This window comes from Podarcis liolepis (assembly GCF_965112155.1).
Source record: "Podarcis liolepis genome assembly, chromosome: 3".
Classification (NCBI taxonomy): Eukaryota; Metazoa; Chordata; class Lepidosauria; order Squamata; family Lacertidae; genus Podarcis; species Podarcis liolepis.
Window position 1 is genome coordinate 74,748,677 of NC_139557.1, and position 6,050 is coordinate 74,754,726.

The following is a 6,050-nucleotide window of genomic DNA, read 5'->3' on the forward strand; positions in this document are numbered from 1 at the left end:
AAAGTAGGAGAGCAAAGAGCTCAAAGGCAAAGGGCACTTTTCAGCACCTGAAGGAAAGACTATGAGATTGACAAATGAGGAACTGGGAGAGATGGAGGGGGTGGAGATTCACTCGGGACGACGCCATTATTCCGAAAGGCTACATTCCCAAGCCTCTCTGTGTGAATATTTAATAAAAGCAGATGTAAAGGACTTTTCCTTGTCTTGTCCGTTCCTGGCAACCTGCTGTGGGGGTTGGTTTCTCTGCTGCCTGACAGAATGCTTATTTTAAGAAGAAATGCACTTAGAATGCACATGTTAAGAAGAAATACAATGTATATTTTAAGAGGTCTTCCCCTCACACCCTCCCTTTAGGCAAGCTGTTTGGGAAGTTTATTTGGGGCGCAGGCATAAAGCCGCATATTGCTTTTTCTAAATTAAGCTCACAGTTGCACAAAGATCTACTCTCCCCAATTTATGTATTACAAAGCATACTTGATTTCCCAGGCTATGTTCTGGAGATCAGAATTAGACTCTAATGCACCTGAATGGGCCAGGATAGATACTGATGATCTAGTGCCATTTCAATATAGATAATGCTAAATGAGCCTTCTGTATCAGGCCAAGGGCTTCTCTAATCCATCATTCTGCTCTCACCTTGGACAACCAGTTGCAGCAGTCACTTACTCTGGAATTGCTCGATAGAGACTCTCCTCCCTGAAAGAGAGGGGAGTGGTTGTGGACGGGAGCCCGAGCGCCGCCCAGCAGGGGGCATTGCCCCCTGCCTCCAGCTCACCTGGCTGGCGCTCACGCCCCCCCCGGTGGCCACCCAACCAGGTGCCTCTGAGGGGGCGTGTTCAGCAGCCTTTTGCTGCAGCGCCAGCCACTCCCTGGCCTCATTCCTCGTCGTCCCGTTGCGAGTCACCCACCCTCCACTCCCTTTTAGTTAGGGCTTGGGTCATTGGCCTTGCTATGGACCTTAGGTTGGTCGCCCTGGTTGACCGGGGGGCCTGGTAGGAGTTTATCCATTTGGCATTAGGCTTTTTGGTTTTTTCGCCTACCTCGTAGCAATCGTCACAACTTTTGTGGTATTGGTGGGTAGGTTAGGCATTGGAATAATGTGTTGTGGTGTGTCGAAGTGCTAGGTGTGGCCATCGCCTATGCCTTCAATTTTTAGGGGTATTCCGTTAAAGGAATCTGGTGGTCGTGTATTCTGTCCGATGCCTGCTTGGCGGGAGGCCATGGCACGACCCTCGGTGATAGCAGGGGTGAGCCTATAGTTGGATTAGCATCAACAGGCTCCACCTACTGGTGAATAAACCCACTTGTTTCGATCCAATGCCTAAGCCAATACCTTTTCATTGCTGTAATCAATAAAGTTGTGGCCTTTTCTAGCCCATCAACCTTATATCACGTGTCCTTGTGCCTTCATTTCACTTCGCGGGGGTCGGGTCCTCGAACCACAATTGCACCCTTTTGGAAAGAAGTTCTGACAAGGATGAAGATGACTTAAAAAACTTCTGTTACCCTGGGAGACATACAAGCTTTGTACATTCTAGATCTATCAGGGGCCAGAATTGAAGGTGTAGTTTAAAAAGGCCACATTAGTTGTGAAATAAACCACAACGCAGAACTGGAAAGCAATTGGAAGTTCATCCATCTGTCTTGGGAGACAACTGAAGGGTGCACTTTCAGGGTTAAAGTCAAACCATTGGAGAGTGACAGCGTTTTCTGTGGCTGTAGAGACCGATATGGGGAAGAGATGTTTTGTTGCAGGTTGGGCAGATGAAGGTGTCAAGTTTTGCTGCTACAGGTGCACCATAATAATAATAATAATAATAATAATAATAATAATAATAATAATAATTCCCTGTAACCTCACTTCTCACAGGGAGGAAACCGCCAGAAGGCCCTCAGAGCTGGATCTCAGTGGGGGGGCAGAATGGTGGGGGTGGAGATGCTCCTTCAGATATACTGTTTTAAAGTATATAAAGGGTTTTGAAGTATGGTTACCAGATTTTTTTGCAATGAATCCGGGGACACTTTTTTTTTTTTTAAACTGAGTAGCAACAGGGAGTCAGTAGTGGAGATGGTGAGGCAAAAGACCCTGGGTCCAAGCACACATGCATATTGTATAAAGGTGCAAAGCCTTTCTTTCACACCCTGTGATACATAAATGTGCAGAGTTCTTTTTTAAAAAACTGGGCAATGGCGCACCGCCCACCTGTGACTCCTGAGCCTTCCCCAATCTCCTTCCCCCTTGACAGATCAGGGGAGGCTCAGGAGTCATGGGTGGGCGGTTGTTTCCCAGGAGGGGCCAGCCTGGTAGTGCAGTTGGCTCTGGCTGGCTTCAGGAGCTGCTCACTGCTGTGGCACAGGAAAAATGATGGGCACCACGGCAGCGAGCAGCTCCTGGAGCCAGCTAGAGCCAACTGCGCTAACAGGCTGGCTCCGGGCTGCTGAGGCTGCCACTGCCACGTTTGCAGGGACATATGTGCAAATCCGGGGATGTCTGGTAACCCTATTTTAAAGGTCATCACTAACACTTTGAATTGTGCTCGGAAATGTACTGGGAGCCAACGTAGGTCTTTCAGCACCAGTGTTAGGTGGTCTCGGCAGCCACTTCCAGTCACCAGTCTAGCTGCCGCATTCTGGATTAGTTGTAGTTTCCGGGTCACCTTCAAAGCCCCACACAGAGCGCATTGCAGTAGTCCAAACGAGAGATAACCAGAGCATGCACCACTCTGGCGAGGCAGTCCATGTGCAGGTAGGGTCTCACCATGGTGTTTCCCCTCTCTGTGCTCCTTCTAATGGTCATTTCACTTCTGGTCAGGTTGTGAAAAAAAGGACATAAAATTTAAAAAGAAGACACATTCATAGTAATAGGGCCAGAATTCATAGATTCTGCATGTTGGCCTAGTTTGCCTGACATGGTAAGCCAAATTTACCAGGACAATGCCGACATACAAACTTCCAGGGCGATGCTCACAATGGCTCAGTTCCCTCCTGGTCTTGTCTATTTCCTTAGGAATAAACACATGCAAAAGTGACAAGAACCATGCTGTTTTATTGCAATCATATTTATGTTATTTAATAGATTGTTTCAATTTGTTTATGATTTAATTCTATTAATGCTTTTTTAAAATGATTGCTTTCTGCACTCCCATGTTTTTAGATGTTGCTATTTTATCAGAAAGCCACCCTGAGTTCCTATCAGGGGAAAATGTGGAGTGTAAATAAATAAATGAAGAAGACGAAGAAGAAGAAGAAAAAGAGAACCAGAAATAAACTGATTAAAATACTTATCTTTTTAAACCCCCTGGAACCAACAGACTCTTTCCCAGGCCTTCTGGGAGATGCAAGGGAGTGAAAATGGGACATTCTGAATGCAAATCTGTAGTCCAGCATTAAGTTCTGGTCCCTTAATATAACAGTTGCAAACAAGAAACAAATTAAAATAACAACAGAAAAAATATTCAAAAAATCAGTATTGACTCTACACTGACTGTCGGTCCACCAGGTGGAATATGGAATACAATAATAAACAAATCCACCAGGTGTCGCCTTTTTACACTGTATTTGACTAATGGGTGACCTTTCAAACTTCTTTTTCTGTAAAAGCCAACAAATTAATGATTTGGGTGTTTCATTTTGTTTTAAAGACGCAACCCCTCCCCAAAACTCCAGGGATATGTCTAGAATCTAAAATTAGTCTACCTTTTCTGTAGACTGCTAATAGGAAGAGTGAAAACAATTTGAAATAATTTTGACTCCTGTCAAGAATTGCCCAGCATCATACGATGGGCACACAAACTCTCTCTTGCTATTCTGCCAGTGCAGTGGAATGCAGCAAAAAGGGAAGAAAACAGAACGGCATTGGTCTTGCTGGAGGAACAGCATTATAGTAATTGGGACAAGGAAGCCCCTTCCACTGCTTTTTGGCAGTGTGCAAATTCACTAGGAAACCAGGGTCTCTCAAAGCCTCTGCAATAAATGCCTTTAAAATGCCCACAGGAATAAATTTGCTCCTTCTGCAATGCTGATTGTGTGTGCAAGTAAGTGTGTTAGATATGGCCTAAGCCGTCCCCTTTAAGTTTTTCTCAGTTTCTCATCTCATTTTCCCACTTAAATTTTATTCTTCGTTGTTTCATGCAATTCTTCTTTTAAGTCCTCAAAAACATTCGCCAGCATTTTAGCACTCATAATCACATTTTGGGTTGGGATTTTGCCTAATATACAGATATTTCTGCATGCATTTCTCCCTAGTATTGTGCGTTTTTGTATGTAATTTCCACAAATATATGCATTTTAATGCACGCTTCTCCCTACTGTACACTTTTTTTGGGGGGGGGGTATTTGATTGGAGACCCACATCACAAAATCCTGGGAAGTGTAAATGGGGAAGTATACCATGTGTATTATTTTGGAAAGCATGGGTGAGGTTGGTTCTAATCAGCATGCAGACCAAACTGAATTTCTTCTGTATCTTGTGTGTGCGTGTAGGTGGATGCCTGTGTTTGTAATCTCAAAATAACTTGGAAAGCTAAGTTGCTCCTGATTAGTTCTATTGTAGTTTTAAAGCAGAGCTTGCCATGGTTTGGTGGAGAAAAGAGTGTTCCAAGTTGCTTGGAGGACTGAAGCTGGCAAAAGAGTAATAGACTGATAGGGGGAGGAATGTGGTCTCATGGTAGGAAAAATACCATGTATACATTGGCTGGTACAAATCTGTCATAACTATTTGCATTCTTTATGGGAGCTGAAGATAGAGGGGGGAGAAAATCCCTGGTCACTAGCAGCTCCCTTTCTACTGTAATCTGATTTTTTTTTTAATGGACCTCCCAAGGAAGGATTCTTTGTTTTGAAACAAGCCACCCACAATGGGAATTTTTGGCAAATGCTCTGAATACTATGCAGGCAGCTGCTTTGCATTTGGCATTCCCTGCCACCAAGGGCTTCAGCATGTAAAGTGGTTGCAGGATGCGGCTCGTGCCATTCCTTCCACTTTTCAGTCCCTCGATCCCATCTCCAGCCCAGGAGCAGACCTTAGACAAAGGGCACATATAGGACCAGAACCCACACTCCATCACCTAAGCAGATACATGCAGATACAACCTCACAGCTGCGTGAGTGGAGAAGGAGGAGTGGGGCTTCCTTCAGCTCAGAATAAAGTGAGACCATAGTATCATTCATCTTGCACATGTCAAATATGGTGTCAAGGAACAGCTCCCAGCATCCTGGAAGAAAGCCCTTGTTGGTTTAGCAGCACCCAAATGACCAAGGTCAAAAATCGACCCTGCAAGGTAGACTACTGCCACCACTCCAATCAGTCTGGGCCAGGAGACTCCCAGAACCTTAGTGGATGTCATCAGCATAGCTGTCAATGTTTCTCTCTTTTTTTCAAGGGAAATTCCCTTATTCCGAATAGGATTCCTCGCAAGAAAAGGGAAAAGTTGACACCTATGGTCATCAGGCTCATAATAATAATAATAATAATAATAATAATAATAATAATAATAATAATAATTTATTATTTATACCCCGCCCATTTGGCTGGGCCTCCCCAGCCACTCTGGGCGGCTTCCATAAAAACCAAAAATACAATAAAATATCACACGTTAAAAACTTCCCTGAACAGGGCTGCCTTAAGATGTCTCCTGAATGTCAGGTAGTTGTTTATCGCTTTGACATCTGCTGGAAGGGCATTCCACAGGGCGGGCGCCACTACCGAGAAGGCCCTCTGCCTGGTTCCCTGTAGCTTTGCTTCTCACAGTGAGGGAACCGCCAGAAGGCCCAGCGTCTTTGTTCTCTGATCCTCAAGGCCATCAAGTTAGTCAGTAGCAGGAACCAATAAGTTAGGAACTAAATTCAGCACTCCAGGCTTTAGCCAAAGAAAGACAATAAAAATACATGAGGTGGATTTATTAAAATGGATTTTCAAAAATAGCAAGATGAAAGAGAACCTCCATACCAGTGAGAGATAGAAGGAAGAAGTAGAGTTAAGAAATAATAAAGATATTATTATTATTATTATTATTATTATTATTATTAGGGAATTATCTCACAGAATCAAA